Source organism: Anser anser (assembly GCF_964211835.1).
Source record: "Anser anser genome assembly, chromosome: 18".
NCBI classification, from domain to species: Eukaryota; Metazoa; Chordata; class Aves; order Anseriformes; family Anatidae; genus Anser; species Anser anser.
In genome coordinates, this window is record NC_139739.1 from 7622455 (window position 1) to 7648178 (window position 25724).

The 25724-nt window shown below is 45.9% G+C and overlaps 1 protein-coding gene across 24 annotated transcripts in view; it reads left to right on the forward strand.

Annotated features, from left to right (window-relative positions):
* FBRSL1 (fibrosin like 1) overlaps window positions 1-25724 on the forward strand; it is a 519147-nt gene that overhangs the window by 161138 nt on the left and 332285 nt on the right. Inside the window, exon 1 of one of the 24 annotated variants that reach the window (XM_083803998.1) lies at window positions 1-15966. This exon is cut by the window's left edge and continues 14051 nt beyond it. The exons of the other annotated variants lie outside the window; for them this stretch is intronic. The gene's annotated coding sequence lies outside the window, so the exon portion shown is untranslated. The remainder of the gene's footprint in view (window positions 15967-25724) is intronic. 24 annotated transcript variants of the gene reach the window in all.

The window sequence follows — 25724 nt, forward strand, 5'->3', positions numbered from 1 at the left end:
TCCTCCACATTGGCGATAACTGCTGGTAGTTAGATAGCACAGTAGGAAAACTGCGGGTAAACGTTGATTCATGTTTTTAAGGGTATCTGCTGTGTGAGCGGGGGAGGTACTGAAGTTGTCTATGTGTGCGCGTGTGTAGGAGGGATATTAAAGATCCAACTTGTCAGGGTGTAAATTCATGCCAGAATTAAGAAAAGAGAACACCCAAAGTGGAGGCTCGCGTTCTGGTTACATTCCCGTGGTGCGTCGGTGAGACAACGAAGATGATGCAAACCTAATACTGAGGTTGTGTGATGCAGAGGAACTAGAAAGGAAACCACAAAACCCTGCTCTCGTTGCAAATGAGAGCAGTAGCGGCAGCGAAGATTCGTATCTTTTGAGAGAGCTTCAGTCACAGGTAGCGTAGAGGGAGCCTTGTCTGCAGGTCAGGATGCTGGACGCAGCGTGATGTTGGTAAAGTTTTATCTCAATCACATAATGAGCTGAATTAAAAACATTACATGTAATCTGCTGAACTTTCTTGGAACAGAAGTTGTAGAAAGAAAACGGGAACTGCTATGTAAACTAGCCCGAGCACAAAACTGGTACCTGTCAGCAAACCTTGACAGAACAGCGCTTGAATTTTCGGCTCCTGCAGTTCTTGCAGGGCGCATCACCAGCACATCCCGCTTGGAAAGAGCAAATGGCCCAGGCAGTCGTGTATGCGCTGTCTGCCATTGGCATGCAATTGCTTCGTAATATCTTTTGGTGACTTAACTAAATATTTATGGCACGAACCACAAGCCAGTCAGGCCCTGTCTGGAAGAGCTGAAAATACAACAACATGAGTAAGTGCCATTTGAGAGTATCAAAGAGCTATAATAATGTGGATAGCATTACATTAGAAAACCAAGGTGGGAGGATTACATGAAAGCAAAACACACAGACAGGCCCCAAGGGGAGACCATCTACCACAAAGGATAATTTCCTACGGGATTCAGACCCAAGAGCACATTCCTCTGAGGCTGCTTTAAAGCATCCAGGCAAGACATCTAAAGAGAGCAAAATTCATAATTCTTTTTCTAAGCAACTGTGAGTAGCTGGAGCAGATGCAGCGGTGCCTGGTCTACAGCTCTATGCTTTCGTCTGGACTCCTACATATTTTTCTTCCCTGTGATCTCTTTCTCAACCTAAAAAGTTGTCTTTTTTTTTTTCTCCCAGGAGAGAAAAGGGGAAATGTCTTTTATCTGTGTTTTGGTTTTGCTATACAGGCAAAGCTGCAGTCAGATCCAGGGTGTTCCCTGGGAATTGCTTTGACTTTGCAGGACAGCACAGCAGTTTTATCGCAGCTTTTGCCACAGGACTGGAAGGCTTTTCAAAGTGCGATTGCCGCTTCATTCTGGTGGTTGACAGACCCGAATTCAGCAGCTGGTATTTTTTTTTTTTTTGCCAAGCTAACTGTCTTGAGTCGGTGCTGTTTACAGCCCTTTCCCCCAGATACCCGTGGAGTACCTGAATCCCACACAAAGCTGTGTATGTGCCTGGACACGCAGCGCAGGAGCACACGAGCACAAAGGATACACGAACATACGGCCTGGGACACGGCAGCCTCAGACTCCTTGCAAAGCTCTCGTGCTTCTTTACCCTTCGGCATTCGCGTAGATGGCCGGGAGGGGAACGCCAGCTGGATTTTCTCCATTTTTCCCCCTAGTCAGTAGTGGAAGTGAAGCTCAGAGGTGCTGCTGCTGCAGGCGCCGTGCTGGGCAGGAGTGGAAGGAGGGCAGACAGGCATGCAGCACGGGCTTCTCACGGTTCAGCAGCAGACAGTGGGATGCATGTGCATGGGTTTCTGTACAGACAGAAGCTGTAGTGCGGTTTGTCACTTCAGCTTCATGCCTCTGGGAGCATAAAGACCTTTATTGTAGAAAATGTGTGGAGGAGGGAGCAACAGCACTTCAAAAATTAAAAAAAAAAAAAAAAAAAGTCCAGTCCGTCTGTGTGACAGTAAAATATTCAGAGAAATGTGTGCTCATTATGCAGGAGGCATCCCGAAACAAGACATTGGCACCTTTATAATACAGAAACCGAAGCAAGATGTTTGGAAAAGACAGATAGACAGCTGGTTTGTGCCCAACTCGTGGATGTACGTAATCCATCACTGCCAGGCCTGAGAACAAGCGGGAGCTCGCAGGCGCTGGCTTCCTGGCACCGGCTCTGGTCGGCAGAAGCACAGCAGTGGCAGTGAGAGCAAGCGGCAGCCCCCTCCTGCTCCTGCCCTCGCGGGGGAAGCTGCTGGCAGGGGAGAGCAGCCGAAGCCTTTGGGCTGCGGGAGGTGCAAGTCTGACGTGGTTTTGCTGGTCATCAGCTGGCACCAGCACGCGGGTCGGCTGCTTGGGAAACCGGTGCTTTTAGGGCAAAGAGGAGGCTGGAAGGTTGGGCTTGGGGCACGGCTGCCCAAAGCCGTCTCACCGTTCTTGCACAAAGTTTGTTTGCTAGTCTGTGGTGTTGTTTTTTAATTCCAGCAGCCTGTATCGTGATAAAATTTCTTCTTGGCAGTAGTGGCAATATTGACAGGTCCTGCTGCCCCCTGTGTAGTGAAACAGAGCAGTTTGGGGGGGGGCACACAGCCAAGAGCTATCTACTTAAAAATATCCAGCTTTTTCCATGAGTCTTGGGACCAGCTTGCTCCTTGTTCCCTCATTTTTCCAAGTTACAAAGTTCAGACGTAGCCACCGGGCTCTCTTGCAGCTTGTGTGAAGGCCGTAACTGAAAAATGGTAGTTCAGTATTCAGAGTCACGTGCTGCATGGGTGCACCGGAATGGGTGGCTCTGGGGGTTTTCGGGTGGTTTTGGTTATCGTAAGGGCCTAATGCGGTCCATGGTGTGCTGTGATTCAGAGCATGCTGAAGGCAGTGGAAAGGTGCCTGTTGACTTCAGCGGACTTGAGATCAGGCCAAGCATCACTTCACTGCAGTTTTATGTATTTTTCTTAAAATCATAGCTATGGCAATGTATGTTCAGGCCTGCTAGTGATTAACAGCCAACAGGGAAATATCCCCTTTTCCCAATATTCTTTACTGATTTAAAAGCTGGTGCTGCTCTGGGGCCTTAAACAGAGTAGGGCTGGTTGTGCGGTGCTAGCTTCAAGTGTCTGGTATTGAAAGTTACAGCTTTCGTAAAATGTTAGCAAAGATGTTAAAAAACACTGCAATTAAAAATCCCATTACAAGCCCTAAAGGCAAAATAGAGAACCGCAGTAAGGACCTAATTCCCCCTTGTCGGCTTTCGGACCCAAGCTTCAGCACTGTACGTGTACAGTTCCCCTCGCTGACAGGCACAGGGTGAACACTGTGCCCCCCTTACGACGGGTAAATGTGGTACCTGGGGAGTTACGGGGTAAACTGGCTGAGCTGCGTTGACTTCAGCATGACTGCTGAAGTGTTTGGGGCTATTTTTTCAAAAGCAACAGTCTCTGGGATTTGGGGTTTGATTTTTCCCATAACCCTCCTCTCCGATGTGCTGTTACACAAATGTTGTACGCTCCCAGTGAGCATCAGTGATTTTCTTGCATTTTATTTAAGCGCGTTTATGACAGCCTCTCCTGGTTTGGGAAGATGTTTGGTAATATCACACATTCCGGTAAAACTTGACACAAACAAGCGATTCTGCAAGAAGTCCTGCTCAAAAGACACGGTAAAAAATAGAAAGCCTATGGTACAGTGTCTTTTCCTTTGACAGTAATTGTTTTGCTCTTTGTATTATCTTACACAATGTGACCACACCACCCGCTGCTATGACTTCTGAAAAAACAAAACTGTTCATCCGTGAGCCAGGAGGAACCAGAAGGATTCTAAATTATACAATTTGTAGAGGAAATGACTTGTTTGGTTGAGCTACGTACTACCCTGTGAGCTGCTCCTAGCCTGCGGCGTGACCTCGATCAACCTCCAGGAAATTTCTGGTACCAACGCGTGTCCTCCAGGCTGTGGGGAGAAGCCCACGTGGCAGATGTGGGGAGTATGAGAGCATGCTGGTGAGCTCAGCTGAATTGTTGGGCTCCAGGATGGAGCCCTGGTAGGCACAGGCGTGGGATTTTCAGCAGGAAGCATGGGGACAGGCCTCCTGGTGTCTTTACTGCCCTCAAAGGCTGCCCAGCCAGCAGCTACGTGGTGCTGACAACCTAAAAGCCACATCCCAGCTGTGTGCAAATGAAACAGGTATGGCAAAACTGCAGTGCTTGGTCTTCCCAGCATTTTACTTTAGGACAGGTGTGTGCATTAGCTGGTTAAGACATCCTTTTCATTATTACTGGTTTTTATTTTAGCAGTTGAAAACCTCTAAATTCCCAGGGCTTTGCTGGAAAACTCTCCCACGCAGTCTTGCCATACTTCCTCCCTGGTTCTCGCTTTACATCCACAGTGAAACGACGGTTTCCCAAAGGGAAATTCACCTTACTGCTTGCTGAGTTGTTTATCTCACCAGGTCCCTAACACCTCCCAGTTTTCCTGCAGACAGCTGGTGGGTTTAATTCGTGAAGTGTCTGCGGTGGGCTGTGTCCTGCCTTCGGAGGGGACGGACGCTGGAATCGAAGAGGTGGTTTGTTTTCTTTCCTCTCCAAGTGCTGCAGTCATGTTTCTGTTGGAATAGGTTTTCAGGTTTTGAAGATAATGAATGTTAACAAATCACTGGAAGTGAAAATAAAAATAAAGAAGGAAAGTAGGTGAGATACCATTGCAAGCTTGGCTTGTGCTTTGTGGATCTTTTTTTAATAGCAAAGAAGTGACATCAGCTCTGCTGCAGGCATGAATTAAAGATGAGAACTTAATAAAACTTGTTGGAGGAGAGAGGGAGGAAGGCAAGTAGAACTAAAGCAACGATGTCTTTATTTTTAAGCAGACAGCACCACCTCTGCTTCGGCTTTTTGAGATGGCGATGGCGAATAACAAAAGCTGCAGCCCAAGTGGTCTGTGAATCAAAAGTGCCCTCTGCTGGAAAATCCTGCGTGGAGGAGCGTCTCCAGTTGATGCCCAAAGCCTAATTACCCTCCTCTGCTGGGGAAGGGCCTGGCTCTAATCCAGGATGCTCTCAGCAGTTGCCTTTGCCATTACATGCCCAGTAGGGATTGCAGTCTGAACATGTCACCGGGTACTGGTGGAGGCTGTGATTTCATTCGGGTTCGACATCACGTGTGCGGGGCTGCTCAGCCGCCGGTCTGTTTGTTACCGAGAGAAAACGTGAATTTGCATTTGCAATATTGCCACATGAAAGATAAGAATCTGGGTGCAAATGCTGAGCAGATAGCATCACGCTTGGCAAAGACACAGGTGATAAAAAGGGGATGGAGCTAGGAAGGAGCCTACAGTAGCCCTGCGCTCGCTCTGTTTAACGCAGCAGTACTGATGGAAGATGCCGAGCTGCGTGCTTCTGCAGCCAGCCTTGTTCTTCCAAAGCTCCAGGCTCCTCTTGTCTGCGAAATAAACTGTTTGTGTGCAAAAATGTGGCTCTGACCAGTTAAATCCTCGCTATAATTCCTGCTCCTAGCCTTCCCCCCAGGTGTTAGGGTATGGACAGAGCCCCCAGCACAGCCATGTCCTCAGGGTCCGGCACAGGCTGGTGCCAAAAATGGGGCATTGCAGCTCTCACCCCTCGGTCCTGTGCCTCTGAGGGGTACTGGGAAGCGCAGGAGGGGAGATAAACAAAGGGCGATAACATCCAAGTGAGTACAAGTTAAATGTTTACAGTTTCAGCTGTTCGCTTATCTCTTCTGTGCATCTTTAGCAATTTTGGCGACAAGGGCTGTTTCTTACCTAATTAAAATAATATATCTACATCTGGAGCAAAAAGGAATATGATCCATCTTGTTATTTGTTATCACAGACGAGCGTTTTAAAAGATGAATACTCAGATACAAAAACAGCAGAAATCAGAGCAAATAGATGAACTGAACTTCAGGAATGCAGCTCGTACCCGTTGCTATTCGTGCCCCTCGGGAAGAGAAGCTGCTGTGTGATGCATTGTGGTGATGTTATCTAGCAGCAAGGAGTGATACTGATGGATTCTGAAGGAAAAGCTGGCCAGAAAAAGGGGGAAATAATCCTTGTGGCTATGAAGCAAGCTTGAAATCCTTGGGGATTTTTAACAGAGGACTTTTTTCCTCAAAGGAGCCATAGAGCTAGTGTCCCAGGCTTCGCTGTGCTGGCACCGGTTGACTTTGGCAGGCAGGACTTTTTCCTCTAATTGTCCTCGAGATCTCTTTGATTGTTCTGCTTGCACTCGTGGGTGGGAAGGCAGTTTTATTTAAGGTGGAATAAATATTTATTCTCTTAGAGCACTTGCCACAGCTGCTGCTTTGCAAAAAGATGGTGGTTTCAGTTAGAAGCGAGTCATGCAAACGCAGTGCTTTTATGAATTTGCACCTGCTGGGCTGTGGTTTGGGTTTGAATGAATCTAAAATCTCGGAGGTGAAGTTCACCAAAAGTGGTAAGCTTTGACTGTCTAACCCAGTGAATTATTCATTCCTTTCTCCCAATACCGTGAAATTACCACCAAACCCTTTACCTGCGCTCTGGATGGATTTCTCATTAAATCTGGCTGACGTTTCGGGTGTGTGCCAATCGTTTGACCTGTTTTCAGGTTTGATTTCAGAAGAACTGCAGTGTGTAACATCCGCAAAGTTAGACACAGGTTTCTCGGTGCCTAATCCAAATAATTTATTGAACTGACAGCACGATTTCTATCTGCTTCTGTTTGCAGCTGGAAACAATAGGTTCAGATTATGTGAAATGCTTCTTTTCAGTGGAGAGTGCTGTTACCCCTGAAACCTACTGAGAGCTGAATGTCAGGTTAACTGTGGGAGCGCCCGATGTGTGCTTGGCAAGGTGGGGGACTCGAGTAAGATGAGTTTGTGTTTTCATCATACATATGCGCTTGGTGGCAACTTGGTTGGTCACTTACTGATGTTGTGGGCTGGGATCTCTGCTTGTATTTTGGCTTAATGCTTTCAGTTTGGGATCCAGAAATTCCTCAAGTGTCCTTCTGGTAGTTGTAGGAATAGACAAAATGTGAGTCCATGTATCATGAATGCAGGATTTCTGTAATTGGTTTCATTTTGAAGTGAGTAATTTCAGCAGTGGTTTTTGGAGTTAGCTTTTAATCCACTCCAGTCTCCTCCTTGCCCCACAATCCATGCACACTTCCTTATTTTTTTATTTTTTTCCCCCCACCATCGGACTCTCAGACTCAGGTCAAACTGGTATAATTCTGCCCCTTCCAGGCAGTGAATGTGAATCAGGAAAGTGAGATTAAAAACAAAAAGCCCTGTTTCATTATAATATAAGCCTTATTTATTAGTAATATCTGGTGTGTTGGCAAGGAAGGGTGCCAGGAATGTTTTCAGAGGGATTTGGTGCTTCGCTCGGAGCCAGGCTGCTCTGATCCTGTGCTGGCGAGCCTTGTGCTGGCTGCTGCACGAGGGCGCCTGCCAGCGGCAGCCAGCCTGGCACCGTGACCGCGGCCTCCCTGCTCTTCTCCTGCCATGGTAGCTCAGGTCAGTGCATGCGAGACAGGTGAGTCACGGCAGCCTTGTGCAGGGGAAAACCGAAGTGGTTGGGCAGTGCCCACGGGGCGATCCCAGCCCTGGCTCCCCCTGGCCAAGAGCAGAGCAGGACCGTGGCTGCTCGGTGCCCTCCGATGCAGGCGGTGGGGTCAGAGCCTTGTCTGGAGGGATCCCTGGGCATGGCTCTGCACCCCCAGGGCTGCTGGCATTTCTGTGCCATAAGGACACTTGGTTTCTTAATGCACACTGGCCTTCCCTGGAAAAGGTACGGGGAATGCTTCTCATCGCAGCACAGCCATCCAAGTGGAGATCGGCACCCGGCGCTGGGAACACGCGGGATCTAAAGGTTTCTGAAAAAATGGATTTATTTCCTGCAGACTTCTCATCTGGAAAAGCAGCACATTGCTTTCTTAACACCTTAGTGAAAGGGGATACATTTCAAGGGATTGATCCATTAGTTCAGAGTACGTGTTTAGTTGACAAATGAAAGGAAACCCAGCTGAGAGAACTGACTTGCAATCTCAGCATGGGTCTGAAATGTGAAGTGCGATCTGCAAGATGACTCCTCTTGTAAATTTGTCTCATTAGCAAGATGGGGGGCTGTCCGTAATGCAGAGCATTCCCTTTCTGTTGTTCCCCTCCTTGGTGATTTCTTAATATAAGAAATAAAATACCTTCCACATAAACAATCTCCAAAGGCAATTGTTCCCCTCACATTTTTCTCTGCATGGAAAACCAACTGCTTGTCTCTTTGTGTAGAAAGTAACAGATCACTAAGCAACGCTTGGTTGCTCCTTTAGCAGCGTTTCAGTGTGGAATTCCCCCACAGAGTGTACTTAATATCTTAAAAACCCTAAAAGCTGGAGTGGGCTGTGCTGCTGTCTCTGCCCCCTGGTCCGCTCTGGCTGCTTGGCGTGGAGGTCTGCGTCTGTGGGGTGGGCATTTGTGGAGGGGAATGGTCTTGTCTCTTCCTTCCAGGGCTTTTTCCCTTTACAATTTGGGATTACGTGAGGCTGTCCTGATAGAAAGGAATGCCATGTACTTTTATGATTTGTTTTTTGGAAAATGATTAAACTTTTTTTCATATTTCACTAGCAAATTCAAAAGGAAAATAAAAATTTGTTTGGTGGTCTTCATTATTTTGATCGTGGTTCTTTTCAAGGAGTGTTGTTTTTCTTTATAAGAGGTCCTGACATGTTCGTGGTATTTGGTTTTTAAAAGTGAACTGTCATAGGAAGCCAAGTTTTTGATGTCTTAGGGTGAAATAGCAACTTGTGCTAGAGCTTTGCAAAGAACGGTGCTTTGCAGCCCCTACTCAGGAGCTGTCACCCCAGGAGAGGTCCAGGTGCAGTTTGCCAGCAGTTGTCTTCAGTATTTTATCCTAACCAGCTCCCTGACCTGTTTCTTATAGTTTCCCGCATTATAACTGTGTTGCAGAGGTCCCACGTTACACACGGGATTTTCTATCATTTCAGGGATTCGATATATCCATTACATTCACTCTGAAAGTTTCAATACAGTCATTTCAGCATGCGATAGAAGGAAGGCAGCTATAAGCATTTCACGAGAGGCCCTCCTTTCGCATCTTGATAGGTGTGTGTGACCCTACACTCTTCAGAGTTGACAGGAGTGGAGTCTTCAGTGGATTTTTAAGTCAAACCAAGAGTTTAAGGAAAGTCCCTCTGTTTCTGGCAGCACCCCAGCACTCCCGTCGATTGGTGCTTTTCATCTAAAGTGAATTCTTGCAGAAGTTCCTCCGCCATTTAACTTTCAGACAGTAATTTCAGTGGAACTTCTGACAGCGCGTATAAAGTTAAGCACTAATTGAGGGTGAAGACCGTCCTTCAGTCTGCTCCTGGCAGATCCAGATCCAAACTGTGCATCCTGTAAAAGGGAACTTGCTCTCATCTGCAGGCAACTGCTCATTCGTAAATGGATTACAATTTACCTGAGAAATTAGGTCTTGAAAAGAATGTCTGTTTATGAGAGCATGATACGATTTTAAACAGCTGTCTTATTGACCCAAGGGAGTAAAACTTGCGTCCTTCTTCAACAGACCAATGAGAACGTGTCTATTTAGGAGTCCTGCAGATGGCAAACGTTTCTGTAATATGCAAAGTCTTTGGGCAAAGGTGACCGTGGCAGTACTCGTACGATGCTTTCTATAGTTGCACGCCATGGTTTCAAAGTGTGCTGTTGCTCCCTCTTGGCACCTGTTTTTTCAGTGCGCAGGGTTTCATTGACAGTGCAGGGATACCCTCGGTTGGTTTTAATTTAAAAAGGGGTATGTGACCGGGTCTTGTGTTGCATTTTGGCTCCGTCCTGCTCAGTTACTCAGCACAGCGCAGCTCGCAGTGCAGCGCAGTGAGTGGCAGAGAACTTCAGCTTTGTACTCTTTCACTTTCCATTAGCTTCTTTCAGAGGGAGGATTTGCATTGTGACAGTCTTTGGTCTGGAAGTGCAAAAACCCATGTAATAAGTGGCTAACGTTGTGACTGTGGGCCCAAGAAACATGCTGGGTGATAGAATAATTACTCTGGACAGATGACATGGCTCAGCTGCAAATTTAAGATTGCCTTCTTCGCTGTGCAGGCCGGCTGGAGGAGCAGAAGCAATATGTGAACGTGGCTGTACTGCACTTCCTCCACGGGGCAGAAATGTCTAAAACACTAATTCACCTGTGTAGGCTGTTTTCAGGTGTCCCTAGCTGAACTTCTTTTATACCGGGAACAATTCACTGTCCTGCATACTTGCATGCTGATAAAGGCTCTGACAAAGAGAGAAGTTAAAAATTTCTCAGGACTAGAGCCTGTGAACCAGTTAGTACTTGGCTATCTTACAAAACTCTTTGTAGGGCTGGTGCGTTGATCAGGAAGAGCTGGAGCTGAAAGATGGACATTGCAGCCAGCAAGGGCCCGTGCAGTCCTGTCCACAGGAGCTGTACAAAAAGGCCGTGGAAAAGGTGCCCCCACCCATTAGGACAGCGCGACACATCCAGGGTGAGCGTGCTGGATACGTGTAGATGTTTTCACAGTTACTTTGAAGGTCAACAATAAAAGGCAGTAGCTGCATTTGAAGATGAGCTATCTTTTAGATAGAGGCTTCGCTGAAGAAAGATTTGTCCCTTTAGTGAGGGGACTTTTTGGTTAGGGAATTCTTGTTTTTGTGTTGTATATTTAGAGTTTCTATTTTAGAAGCGTCAGTGAAAGCAGCTTTGCTTGTGTAGGCTTGAATCAGCAGCAGCCGTTAGAGTTCAACAGGAAGAAATATTTAGCTTCTGTACTGAATGGGGCCTGCCTTTCTTTGTCATGCACCTTTGCTCTTGTCCCTCATTACAGGCAAGGCTGTAGCTGTGCAGAGCGCTTCAGAAATGGAGCAGGAGGTGTGCGCGGCCCCGGGGATCTCGTAACCCCGGTGTAAAAGCCAGCAGTGGCAGCTGGGAGCCGTGCAGCGGGGCGCAGCAAGGTGGGCAGAGGCCCTGCTAGCCGGCTGCTTCTGCACCGCATCAGGGGACGAGGAGAGCTTTGATGGGGGCTGCTGCTGGAGTGCGATGGAAAGGAAGGGTTCAGAAGGAAAAAAGCCATTAGTTTAGCCATGGTGAGCTCAAGATGATCACAGGGATATAGATTGAGACATTTGTGGGTGGTCTATGTTGAAATGTTAGCTGAACATTTGCAGGTGACGTTAGGCAGAGACCGAAGTGAAGGCTAATTCAGGAGCTGGCTGCCAGCAGTGGGCTGATCCTTTGAGCCACCTTTGCAGTCATCCTTTGGGGCTTGCAGGCCTGCACAGGCACAAGGCAGCTCTCCTGCTTGCCTGGCCAAGGCACGATGTGCCTCTTTACCACCCAGGGCACGGATGTGTCCCTTCACCACCAGTGGAGGTTCAAGTGCCCCACTGAGCTCTGCAGGGAGTGCGGCGCTCCCCCTCTGCCTGCGCTGGGAAGAGCAGGAACCTCTCCTTCCTGTGAGCCCAGCCTTGCCTCTGGGCGATGTAGGAAAGCTTGCAACTCTGATTTGCCCAGGAATCTGCATAAATGGAGGGGGGAAGGATTTTTTAAACAATAAAAAAGGGCTTTCATGGTGCTTTTTCTTATTTGTTTACGGTGTTACTTATAGGTAGCACATCAGAACCCTCCTTCAGAGGTGGGAGCAAATTGCAGCCTATTACAGGTGTTTTCTTGTTTTCTGCTGGTGCCTAGAAAAAAGAGGAGGAAACATAGCCATCGCCAGCTGAAGCCGTGCACACGTTGATACCGGTGTTTGGATATTAAGCCATTTATTCCCCAAGTAAAAATGTGGCAACCTTGTTCTGTATGCCTCACTTGTTGACTGCTGCCAAATTCAGTCATAGGTTACTGCAGTAGTAAACTCAGAAAAGGTTTCCCTCTCTCTGAAAGTAAAATCACTTTCTACAACCTTCATAAGTTTTAATTAAAAAGAGCATGTAATGATTTTGGCATTGAATCCAATTTCATATACTGTTTAAATCGAGAAATAGAATTATTTCTATCAGGCTTTTAGTTCAAGGCTTGTAACGGCTGGATCATTTCCTTTTTCATCAGTTTCTGAGTTTTAAAATGGTTTATGAACTTTAGCGAAATCATTTAGAAATGGATTTCATGCAGAATAGTTAATAAATGAATAGCAGAGCCATGTAGTGAAATGAGTCTTGTTTGCATCTCAAGCAGCACAAATTTAAATAAAACACAGGGTTTTGCATAACAGCATTTGTTTTTAATGTCAGCAGTGTTTTTCAAGCCACCTCCAATATCCTTCATTTTTCACAGGGATATCTTTGGCAGCAAGGAGGATTTTCAGGGGCTGATTTGAGGTACATAATTGGAGCACTAAGACTACACACACAAAGTGTCACTTAATGGATGAGGCTCATTTAATTGTAGGCTGCTCAGAAATAACCCAAGAAACACTTGACTGGTAGCTAATGCAGAGGTGTAATTAGACTTCTACATAAGTGTAATTAGGCTGATTGCATAGAAAGAAAGAGAGTTCATAAGGTTTTTAAATGTGTGCAGTCATTTTGTCTCCCTGTCTTTTCCCTAAGCTTCTGCCTTATCTGTGCTGGACTTAAATAAATAAAATGCGCACACTGCTCTTTAGCTATCACTTGCCTGTGATCTTCTGGCCTTCCACCGTTTGTGGGTTTTGCTGGCGGTGGTTTGGCTCCGTTGGGTTTTTTGTTGTTTATTAGTGCTGGATTTTTCCTTGGCGGATCAGAAGGAAGGGGGTGATGCCACCCGGCTCCTGGACCTCACCGAGGACAAATTGTTTGTGTCAGTGCATCGTCCCAGTCTCTTACTGGTGGTGCTTCTGGGGGGAGGAGGGGAGCTTCATGGGACATGACGCTTCAATATGAATGGGTGAAAAATCAGTACTTCCAGATCTTTTTCTGCAAAAATTGCACTGTTTTGCCTTCCTTTTACCTTTAGTGAGGAACGTGCTGCCCAGCTAAACTGAGTAGATATTAAATGTTCGTTTACCAGTTATCTATCCAGCATGTGTCACTGAAACCTAAAGTGATACAGTGCCTTGCTGGCTAATAGTATAGACACAGATAATGTAAATTTGTTCCTTATTTTTTTCTAGCAACATTTAAAACAAATACATTTTATTCTAATATCTTACAAATTGCACATATGGGACATAGAAAAAAATCTACTTTGTTTTTCTTTCAAATTATTAAAATAACCATAAATGTTGCTCCTTTATCTGTATTTTGTATTTGTGTATATACGTATGAGTTTTTAAATACCTAGTTAAATGTTCTCAGAACTATCCATGTATTTACCTTGCACAGTACCGGTGTAAAAGCGCATCAGTATAGAGAGAAATGAAATACCAACCCAGTCACCGCTGAAGTGCTGACACTTCATTCTTTGCTGTCAGAAAATGATCTTTTAGCAAGCTGTACAATAAGAGGGAGGTTGTTTAGAAGATTAGCACTTGGATGAAAATCTCTGTATTTGCTTTGAAATGCATCCCACATTAATAATTTTCTTGCAGTTACCGTGTTTAGATGGGCTTGTTCCCTGGGAGTAGATTGCTGTGCAGATTCCATACAGCACTGAGATAAGGGAGCTTCTGCTTTTATCACCTTGTGTTTTTTTTTGAGAAGTGCTGTCTAGAATTTTTACATTTATTTAAGTAGTAGTAAAGACAAGGAAAATGTTTCCGTTAATCAATAGTTGTTTCCAGTAATCAATAAGTGTTGCTAGTTGTGAGGATGCAGAGACCCAGAGGAAATGTAAGGGTGAATGAGGAGCATAAAATACAGCATTGGGACGATTTCAAGCAGTATCTAACCTGAGAAACAATTTCTATTATAAGGAGGAAATGTGTTGCAAAGGTGAGAGATAGTCAGGATATCCAACGGATTTTTTTTGTCACTCAGCCATAAAAGTGCAAAGCCTTCCAGCTGCATGCGTGTTCTCTGGATTCACCATTTAACTGATCATTGTAGTTAAACTGGGAAACTAGAGTACTATGTGCTGATATTTTAATGCAAGAAACCCACGTTTTAATCAAACGTATCCCTGTGCACGGCTGGTCAGCACTTTCTCATTGTGCCAGGTGCCAGACCCATGCTTCTCTTAGCTTTACAGGGAGCGAGTTACAGACATGAACTAGTAGCCTTCCGAGTCAGCTGTGGGTAAGCAGTTGCTTGCCCATACTTCCAGGTTATTTATTTTCCCATCGTGAACAAAGTTAGGGGAAGTTCTAGCATCATTTTGCTCAGTCTATTCTTATGTAAGTTTAAGGAAAAAAGTTAAATGTCAAAAAATTAGTCTCTGCAAGAAGTATCTTAAGTTTGCTAACGGAGATTTCCACGCTAGAACACCTCTGCGTGCTTTTGGGCAGCAAAGCCCAACACAGGGCGCAGCAAGCTGCTGCTGAAGTACAGACACGTTGGTGTAGGTGTCTGGCTCCGTTCCTTCCCCTGCCTGGCAATGACCATGGCTGTTCCTGCCTGACAGCTGTGCAGCGGCTGTACCAAACGAGGTGGTGGATGCGGTCCAGCTCCCAGAGTGCCAGCATCTGCACGCATTGGCTCCATTTTTTTTGGCATTCCTAACTGAGAAACCAGTGATTAATTCAGCCGAGAGAACGGAGCTGGAGCCTGACCCTCAGAAGAGCTGCTGCTGGGCCAGCAGCACGGCACAGTGCTGCGCTGGGGAGGTTCACGCCGCCGGGTCTCATACTGGGATTTTCTTCGTGTAAATGGCTTCAGCCTCCTAGGAGGTCTGTCCAAGAGCAGATGAGGGTAAGAGTTCCCATAGCCCCGGTAAGAGCACAAGGAAACGGGGCTGGAAGAAGTAGTGTGCAGCCTGGGGAGGGATCTGAACAAGCAAGGAGCGACAGTGATAACAGGAGGGAAATGGTGTGGAAGGGAGGGAAGAGAAGGGAATCTCCTGTCCCCACCTGTTGTTTGGATTTGGTTATGTGCTTGGTGCTGTCTCCTATGCAACCCTTGGTTCTCAGGGCTTTTTATTTCTCTTCCAGGTTGCTGTGGGTTGCACTGAGTGATGGGGGTCAGGGGCAGCAGGACATCACGTATGCCTTGCTTCTGGATAGTGTTTATGCCATATGGGCTCAAAAACCTGAGCTGGAGCTTTACAGGCATTTGGTAAATATTTATTTCCTGTCCTGAATCGGTCACATTTCTTAAGCAGAAGGCTCTTGACAAATCCGTAGCTTTGGTGGTTTTTAGAGGACTTCTGTCTCCAGGATGTTTCAGCAAGGATGACGGAAAGGAACACAGAGACACGCTGCAGAGCTGCTCTTGCAGGCTGCTTCTCAGAGCTGCTCAGCACTCTTCAGCTGAGGTTCTCCAGCCAGACGTAGCTTGTGCTATAGGTTCATTAAGTGGGAGCATTTATTATCTGCCAGGTGCTAGTAAGTTGTGTGATTACAACTGCTTGTTTGTCTTCACCCTCTGGCTCAGATGGCTCTTCTAGGCCGTAAGAGCTGCAGAAACACCATCTGGCCACTGCTGCTGCATGCAGAGATATTTCCATCTTTCAAATCTTCAGAGCTGGAGTCTTTTTTCTTCCTTTCTTTTTTTTTATTAACATTTTAGAGAGCCTAAGGACTCTTCCCACCCTTTCTTCCCCCTCCTTGTTTCTTTCTGAGCTGCAGAATGTGCCTGCCCCTCTCATTTTACAGCCACTTGCTGCAGGTGTGTGTTGCCAGTGTTGTGTTCAGAGCTGACACAGCTGCTCGGGGTTATCGCCACCCCACTCTCCTGGTGGTTCAGAGGGCAGTATCCCGACCAGAGCTCGCTGGAACATCTTGCAGAGCAGCGTTCTTCTGTTAGCTCTGAGGCATAGCTATCAAAGGGGGGAGTCTGGAGTTCCTCTGCACGCAGGGCACGTCGGGCCCTCGCCAGTAGGAGAGAATCCGCTTCAGTGAGGTGTGCGTGTTGGTGGCAAGTTGCGAAACAGCAGCTGGGATCGGACAGGCTTTGGGGTTCGGGTTAATATTTATACCAGGAGGGGAGGGCAAGAAATGGGTATTGTCAGTACTGCTGTGTGGGGTTAGCAGAGGCAGGGAGTTGGGGGGCAGCAACGTTTGGGCAGGTCGGTTCTCATCTCTACTAGCTCTGCAGCTGCAGTAATGATGTGTTTTTATAAAATACCTGTTCTCAATCTAATGAGGTAACGCGTCCATCCCTCAATTTATCTATGGCTGCCTTAAAGACAGGCAGCGTAGCGAGCAGATGCAAGGAGATAAATGGGGAAAGTGCTCACAGCATCGGGGCTAAGGGTGAGCTCTGTGGATGGGAGCTGTTTGTGCTCTTCACTGTGCCATAAAATGGTGGCTGCAAACCGCCTTCACAGGTTGTTTTCCCACATCCACTCTCCAGTGGGGAAAAACAGGATGTTATTTTCCCTTGAGACATACCAAGTGTTTGAATCCTCACCCGTCTCCTCCTCTTAGAGGCTCTCGGTGGCACAGTGTGTGGAGGAACTGGATGATGGGCTTCCAAGAAGAGGCTTGCAATACAGCTCATGCAGTCCTGAGCAGAAAATAGCTGGCTCTGCTCTCGGGCTCCTGCGGTGTGAGGATTAAAGCTGGCTGGGGGAATGACAAATCTGTTTTGTTGCAGCTTCTGAGATTTCAAAGTTTGTTTTGGTTCAGTGTTGCGACAAAAGGAAAAGCTTGTGAATGTTGTTTGCAACATAAGCATGTGTTGAAACACCTCATTTCGGACAGCACCAGCGAGGATCAGCCAAGTAGCTCTCAGTGCTTAAAATGGCTGAAGACAGCTTTGTGTGAGAAGGGGAGAGCATGTGCAAGTGCAAATTGCATTTTATTTGCTTTACCTTTTTCTTTAATGTGACTCTCTTGTCATCAGAGAAAATGATGTTCTCGCTTTGTTGGCCAAAAATAGCTGCCTAACAGCCACCCCAGAAAGAGTTTGCTCCTTACTGCTCGGTGGGGCATGCTTTCTGCGTGCACTCCTTGAGCACTGAACTTTATAAAAGCTCTGCGCTGGCACTACTACAGCGAAGCACTCTTGCCCCTTCCCTGCTGTCTTTCTTCCGAATGCCTGCTGCTGTCTTGTGGCAGGACAAGTGTGCAGTAGGACCACAGTGGGCTGGAGTTTTTATTATTATTAATTTTTTAAATTTTTTGGCCATGTTGTTTGTAGCCCCACCGGGTTCTGGGTGCACGCAGGCACTGCTGCTGGGGTACAGGAGCAGCAGCAACCCGGGGAGGGAGCTCCCCTCTTACACCGTTGTTGGCTGGCATTGCTTTGAGGTGTACCTGAAACCATGCCCCTGCCGTTGTAGCACACGCCTACACTTTATGCTCCTAGGTAGCCTCTTGAAGTTGGTGGGATTACTGATGTGAGCAAACCTCTGCGGGACAGAGGATTTAGAGGAGAAGAGGGTAAATTACACGTGTGTCCAAGCAGCAAGCTCCAGCGTTCTGCTCAGAGCTGTCCTGCCCAGCCCCAGTAGTTTATAAGAGCTAAACCCATCGTAGACTGCGGTGTGTGATTGCAGGTTTGTGATGTGCGGATTTAGGTAAGCAATATTCTTCCACTGTTTGTACAAGATGAAACTGCCTGCAATTTTTAACAGCGCATTAAAGAGTTTTTAGTTTTCAGGCGATACAAGCTATGACAAATTGTGACTTCTTCAATTAAAATCAATAACGATGCAAGTTATATAAAATATTTAACAGTGGGTGGGTGGTCTGGCTGGTAAATTGATTTTCTTTGGTGTACAGGTAAATGTGCATGACAGTAACTCCATCACCAAATAATCTGTGTGATGAGAGGTGCGATCAGCTTTATTAATATGACTATTCTTGTAGATGTCTAACATAAATCAATGCCTGCTGGAAAACGCCGGGTAATTGGTTAGAGAGATAGCAAAGCAATATATTAGAAGGCAGTTTACTAATCTATACCAAGTGGATTAAGAAGTGGGATGACTGCAGAGGAGGAGTAAGAGTTCATAATCTCCATTTCAGAGTGAAATCAAAATGAAGTCTGCACAAGTTGAACCTAAAAAACAACAAAGCCAGACATCAGAAGATTAACATCTTGCCTACATTGGTGCTACTGTAGCTCGAATACGTGATCAGAACCAAGATTGTATTGTTTTAGTGGTACAACTGAACAAAGTTCTGGATTCTTCATATTTGCTAATTGGTTTCAGCCGTGGAAAGATCACAAAGTGGCTGGGATACTGTGAATCAAGTTGGTTAATATTGGACAAGAAGTGATAAGATACGAGACTGAAAAGTCCCTGAGTCTTTACCTTCCTTATCTCTTATCACTCTTCTTAATAGTTATAGTTTTAAATTAAATGACTTCCCGTATTATAAAATAATTTACGGTTTATTGGTGCATGATAGAATTTTGCTCCCTATTTGTTGTCGTCTGTTGAGCTTTCAGAAACGTCGAAGGTCAGTCTTCTGGCTGACCACAGGGTCAGCCCCTGCCGTGAGGGCTTTTCAGTTCGTAAATAAGAATGCGGCTACTAAAAGATCCTGATTTTCACCCTCTTGGTCAAGGTTTTTTAGAGAATAAGCAAGAGGAGAGGGCTTCAAATCTCTCAGGAGGGATTAGAAGCCAGAAGCAGTTCACACAGGTTGCAGTGCCTTTCCCTGCTGCTTTAAGAGCTCGTTGCTTACCTGCTTCCTCCTCTGCAAAGTGGAGAGAAGGCTCAGCCGTGTGCTTTCCTTACTGTGCGTCTAACTCCTGGTTAAACATTTTTAAAGATTTAGGGGATGGTAAGCTCTAACTGTTAATTATTAACCTCTCCCAACAACTGTCCTGTACTGTAGCTTTCACTTCTCCAGTCTTTACATTTTTCATTCTTGGTTAATCTCTGTGCCTTTGATCATGTCTTGTTCTCGTATCAAAGAACAGGCTCTCACTGTCTGGTGGAAGAAGCAGAGTTGTGTTAGCCAAAATAAAGCTTGGACTGTGGTGGTGTGGGAGCTTCGGCCAGAGTATGTGCGGGGAAGATTGACTTTCAGGGGAGGTCAGTAAAAGCAAGCTGCACGTAGCTGAAGGTGGGAGATGTCAGGAAATGGCTCTGGTCCTGCCTTCCTCTTTAGTTTCTCTGCTGTGTGGGTGCAGCCGGCATGTTTGGACCACTTGATTTTGGTTTGGTGGGGAGATGGAAGGTTGAAGTAATTTTAAATATTTCTTTTTTATTCTCATCCTTATTTTCTAGCTGTCCTTGCTGCAGGTGGGGTGATCGTTGTGGTTGTGCACATCTCTGTGCTGTGAGGAGACCTCAGTTCTGTTTTCAATCTTTGTGTCACTGGGATAGCATTTTCTAGTTATTTTAAAGGAAAATGAAAACACTCCATAAACTGCATTACTAAGCACCAAACAAGTGTTGTTTGGATACAAGTGCATGTCCTTTTTTCTCTGATCGCTTTTAAATGCATAGGAGGCCTTCCTCCTAAAGCCAAACCAGATGCTGCTGTAGTTTCCTCTGCAGCCTTCCTGAATTTCCCCTCGGCCGATGGAAGCCATGCCGCCAGCCCAGCTGTGATTCCTCTGCCTTCCCTTTGTCTCCTTCTGAACGTTCAACTAAAGAACGAGAAAAGCCAAGTCCGGTGGAGTTAACAGAGTGACACGATCCCTTACGGCACAGGTTTGCCGGTGTTGTGGTGCATCTGTGAGCTTGGGTCCTTGAGGGATCCGAGTGCCATCCGCTGAGCCGCCGTCCCCAAACCAGCGCTGGTGTGCTGCCGTGCTGCAGGCGTTAATGATGGTAACACATGAGCCAGTTCCTCCCTCTCCCTGGGTTTTCAGGCTCCCAATGGGCTGTTCTCTGCTTGGCCTCCTGGCGCAGCTGTCGGGCAGTGCTGCTGGTGGAGGTGGGGTGTTGACACCGCGCGTCTGTCTGCTGCGAAATGGAGAGCGGCTCCTTGCCATAAAGCGCTGCACAGCTGTGGAGTAAGTACCTGCCCGGGGTGGAGAGGCTTCAGGTCGTGTCAGCTGTAGCTCACGTTGAGTGCCTTCATCTGTATTCCTGCCTCCTTTAAACGCAGCACACCCACATTACTGAAATAGCAGCTATATTGCATTGGCTAGTGAATAGAAATGAACTGGTTAATGTTCTCCTCTTTGGAAAAAGGATCAGCTTCCCTGTAATTAAGGTCTTAGAGGCTTTCAAAGGACTAACACATAAACCATATTTCTAAATCCTTTACCAATTTGTGAATCATATTAGTATTGATCAAGAAACGTTATATGGTACAACACATTGATGGGGGTTTAGGGTGATGATTGTGGTGTGATACTCTGAATATGAACCTTGAGTTAATGAAAATATTGCAGGCTCTAGAAATGTTAGGATTACGAATGGGAACGAGTTCAGATTCTCAGCTGTTTTAACATACAGCAGATGGTTAACTTGCCTTCCGAATCTTTGCATAAATTGGGTAAATTCTCAGGACTACGTGTGATCTTTCATCCATTCCCCCCCTTTTCTGGAGTGCTAGTAGAAGAATAATTTGCAAATCATTGCCAGGCTGTGGAATGGGAAACGTTTTGTAATAGTGAGAAACTTTAAGCCAGAAATAAAACCTCTGCTTCTGATTTTGCAGCTTTTTTTTTCTACTGCACTTTTGTTTTCTAGAAACTGGGAATCCTGTCCTCGAGGTGGCTGCAAAGTGAGCCATTTAATGCTTATTCTTTGACAGTCTTGGATGAAGTGCAGTATAGAAACACTTAGTCTTGATGTTCTTCAAATTATCACAGCAACACCATGAAAAATAATGTTATTCCAAGCTTTCCTTTCTTCTAGTATCTGCACAGATTTCAGTTTCTCTGAAATTTGTTTAGTCTCACAAAACCTGAGTTTGCTACAGAATTTCTCGTGCATTTTCTTTTCTTTCCTTCATGAGAAATTCAATTTGCTGCAGTAAAATAATCTTAGTGCTGAAATAATAGATATATTAAAGTATGAATTACCTTGGTGGCAATAAAGGACAGGTTTTTATTGCTTGCTTATCATGAAGGGTTTGTGTTTATGAGTTCGCTGTGTTGTAAGTGCATTACATTAGAGCTAAATTTAACATGGCTAGGTAGCAACAGCATACATAGATAATCCATGAAGACAGTACAGATTTGTATGGCAATGAATTTTAAAAAATAAATAAATTAAAAAAAGTGGAAGTGCTTCCATAGCTTTTCTCAGCAAAGAAGCTGTCAGTAGTAGTGAAAGAATAGATGAGTAGCTTTTTGTAAAAAAAGGTTTTAATATATTTCTATTAAACAAACAAACAGCTAACCAGGAGAACAGTTTTTCTAGATCACAAATATCTGGCCATCTGAGGAGATCCTCGTGGAGCAGCACAGGAAGGAGATCTGGAAAGAGAAGCCTACACGAAAGGCTGCTCTCCTGGGCAGAGCTGGTATCACCTGCAGCGTTTGCAGCAGCCCCCAGACTCTTGGAGCTTAGTTACAGGGAGAAATGGCCTGGAAGACCTCAACTCGTATGTTAAACTGGACTGGAAAAGGCCCCTTGTCTGAAAGGAATATTGCTCTTTAAATTCACATCCTGTCTCAACGTGGAGTAATTTCTGTGTGTAGTTAAGCTGTAAAAATTGTCGCCAGGAGTGGCCGAGCTGTATTTATGCTTAGCTCTGAAGAAGTTTGGCTGCTTGGCAGTGTGGCAGCAGACTAGCAGGGAAGATGTCTTTTCAGCTCATAAGAAAAATATTATGTTGATTACATTTGGTGCTGGCACAGAGAGAAGTGAGCTCTGTGCTCTCAGAGCCTAGCAAACACCACTGAAGCAATTTGGGTAATTCTGATTAAATCAATCCCTGTCTCCAGGTACAAGCGGGTGTTTCTTGTTCCAGATCATACAGCTCAGCAAAACCAAGTGTTGTCAACAACAGATTGTAGACATGAAAACTGTTATTCTTAGATCCTATCAAACAGAGAGAAGTAACAGAGCACTGTACAGGTTAATTTATAATATCTGACGAGATGCATGAACAGGCACTGTTCCACGTGCTGAGATTGGGAGCATGGATTGCTCAGGACTGTGCAGTGCAGGGTGAGTATTTCGGCTGCTTTTATTGAAGTTTTAAAAAGTCATTATTCAGCTAGTCCTCTGCTAGCACTGACAGCTGCTTTGTGTTCTGAAAAACCTGATGTGAATAAAAATTCAAGAGGCAGGAGCCCAGTCTCTTGCTGGTGCTGAGTAGCTCTTTGCGGCCTCTTTGCTTGAAGCAGAGGGCACTACACATAGCATAAGGTATGGCTTGCCAAGGGGAAAGGTCAGCAGGTCGGCACCTGAAATGCTCTTTCTCACCCGTTTTAATGTAGGGGGTTCCTTCTATGGGTGTAAATATAAGCTGTTGCATTTAATTTGGTAGTAGTGCCTTCAGAAAGCGACGTGAGTAATCCCAAGAAGCCTGCTTCTTGGTGTCTGTCAGGCTGCCCTTTACACGGTTATCTTCCAGTGCAGCTGCCATCAACTGATTGATGGAAGTTGATTTAATAATGGTATAAACTGGTAAGTAACACTTGATTAGATTATTGTTAATTAAGTTCACTTAACTTACAGAGATTGGGCAGTAAGTTGGATCCAACCTGTTCCATCTGAAGGGACTTTTGTTCCTCTGCCAGCAAGAGCGAGGGGCTGCGGCGAGGTGCGTGGCACCCGCGGAGGAACAGAGGAGAGGAGCTGGATTTGTGCGGACAAATGAGCCTTTTGAGGGGAGCTTTAATAAGTGCATTGCTCAAAACTACTTGCATCTGCAGTGCCCTTGTTCGTGCAGCCCGTTGTACAAGCAACGCAAGCGAATGCTATTTCAACAATTCCTGATAAAGGAAGAAATAAGGGAATTTTTCTTTTCTGATGTATGCATTTTGCTTTCATTTGTTCACTTGGTTAACCAAATCATCATCTGGTGCTAGCAGCAGCACTTGTAGGTAGGAAAGTAAGAGTGATTCTCGTGTCGGCTCGTGATGCGAAGCCTCCTGCCCTTCAATTTGTTGTGAAGCACAGAAGCTGTGCAGGAGCAATGCGCGGGGGCTCCCAGAGGTAAATCCCACGACGGTGCTCCATTGATTTGGGCAGGTGGGCACGAGCGAGTGCCTCTGGTGGCACACGCTGGGTCGATGGGATATTTGTCAAGTTCAGCAGGGTTTTGTAGGGAGTTGTTTCCATGCGCCTTGCTCGAAAGCTAGGATTTTGCTTTCAAGGGTAGACAAGGAGGAAGCAAGTTTACAAAGTCTGAGCAGTGTAGCTTTAATTGAAGTCATGCTTCTCGATGGAGCAGAGGTAAAAAGGAGGAGACATATGGTGTAACCTTTATTTTTGTTAGGTTCCCTGATAAGCCATCCATTTGATAAGAAATGCTGCTCCATTGGTGGAGCTTACAGGGTGCAGTTGTTCTGTGATAAGCACGTGTTTATTGTCGGCCATAAATGCCTGAAGTGATAGTTTATGGCAGGTTTGATTGGATGTTTTAAATGCTGAGTGCATGCATCGTTACTGCTTTCAAAGGCTGGTTTGCTGCGCACTCCAGGGCTGGTTGAAGAAACGAGTTGAACTGTAACGTTAATTTGTTCTTTGGGACCCAAGGAGATGCACAGCCCTTGCCAGAATTCGTACCATTGAGGCTCATCTGAATACAATATCCAGCCCCAAAAAGGATATTACACTAAGTCATGGAGGAGGAACGCAAGGATGATGCATGTTTTGGTACAGACTGCATGTCTTATTAGGATTAGGTGACATTTTTCTTTCTTCGTGTTAGTAGTCATGCTGTCTGGGTCTTTGTATGGCCTCCTTTGGAGCAATGCTCAAACACGTGAATGTTTTCAAGCCCAGAGAATGAGGTAACTCCTTGTGCATCTTCCTGATGCCAGGAACCAGCATTGTCCCAGTCGGAGGTATTTAGGAATGAAAAACCAATTAGTCTTCACACTGTAACAGAAAGGAAATAACTCATTTACTCTTCGGGCTAATGAGGGGTGTGATGTTGTATTTATAGATGTTCTGTTCCTGCTTGAGCTGAGCTGAACTTGAGATATATTCTTTCTGATTAAAATATGAAGACACTCTATTATTTCTATAACCACATTTAAGTCTTGCAATTTAAACAAATTAGTTTGCATTTCACATGTCAGACACGGTGATTTATGGAGCATAGTGGGTTTTTGCATCTGTTTTGTCTCTTGATTCATTAAATTTTGATTGAAGAAAGTTTTTGAAATAGGGTGTAAAAGAATTTCCCGTCCTTAGTGAAGGGATTTCTTGCTTGTTTTTTTGCAGCATCTGGTTGAGGTTTTTTTTTTTTTTCCCCCTGCGTGCATATGCCAAGAAATCTTGAATTTCCTTTCCTGATTTTGAAAGTTTGGCCCGAGGGAATTGAGCAATTTCTCTGCTTTGCCCTGTTTGCTCTCCGGTCACCCGATGGCAGCAGCGACGTGTAAGTCATTTATGACACCACAGAAGGGACCCCGTTGCCCCTGGAGCTGCTGCAGCACCTTCATCACAACCTCTGGCTGTGACACCGGAGGCACTCGCAGGCGCTGGGTGTGCCGGGGCAGTTGCACAAGCACCGTGCTGGGAGCAGCAGAGGCCAAACCGCTCTGGTAGGGGCATAAACCCTGCGTGGCAGGGGCAAGTCGTTGCTTTGGAGGTGCTGCAGTGCATTAGGAGCATAATGTCACTTGTCTGCCCCAGCTCACGGAGCACAATAACAAGGAATCATGTCCAACGGTGGCTAGAAGAAACCGCTTCAGATCAACTGGTGCTTCTGTCTGGCTGAGGTAGCTTTTCTGTTTTGTTTCTGGGTGTCGCTTCCCAGGTATGTTTGGTAGGAATGAGTGCTTTCTGCTGTCCTGTAAATCCAAGCCTGACCTGATGAGAGAAGTGCATTACAAACAAAAGTTGAGAAAAAGGTACGGTGCCTTAGCAGAAAAAATACATGAGTGTGTGTTTATTTGGCTTTTCTGGCAGAGGAGTATTTGGGAGAGAAAATGTGAAGCTAAAAAGCTCCTGAGCAAATCCTGCCCTGCGACACGTGGGCATCCCGGGTAAGAATCCCACAGGATGAATAACCACGAACCTGTGTCAAGAGACAGGGGACCCTCTGCTTGGCTTCAGAGGGGAGTTGACAGCCCTTAGGGTTCGGCAGGCCGGCGTTGGTGGCCGGGCTGCGCGCACCCACGGCAGAGCTCAAAGGGCACTGCCGATCCCCAGGGACGGCAGGGAGCGCGCGGGCTGGGCAGAAACTGGCCCCGGGGTTGGAAAGAACCAAGGCAGAGAGATTAGAGGTTAAACTGGAAGGAGGTTAAAATATTCTCAGAGTAGGATGGCTGTAGCTGCGGATTTTAATTGCTGAAATTACCTTGTCAGGATGTCTTATCGGCTGCTGTTCTAGTGATTGTTTGGTTTAGATAAGAACTCAAGTGCGATAAAACCTTGATAACAGTTTAGAGATTACAGCTCTTTTGAAACTGCTGGCACTTGCTAGGGGCTCGGTGAGCTGCCGAGAAACTACAGTTGAGTTTATTCCACTGCAATTTTTTCCTCCACCCCCCTTCACTTGTTTTATTTCGTGTTTTGTTGAAGTGCTGAAGCTCTTGTTTTGGATCGTTGTTGCTTTGAGAAACAAAGCCTTTCTGAGCACTTTCTGGGAACGGGGTCTGCACGCAGACAAGGTGA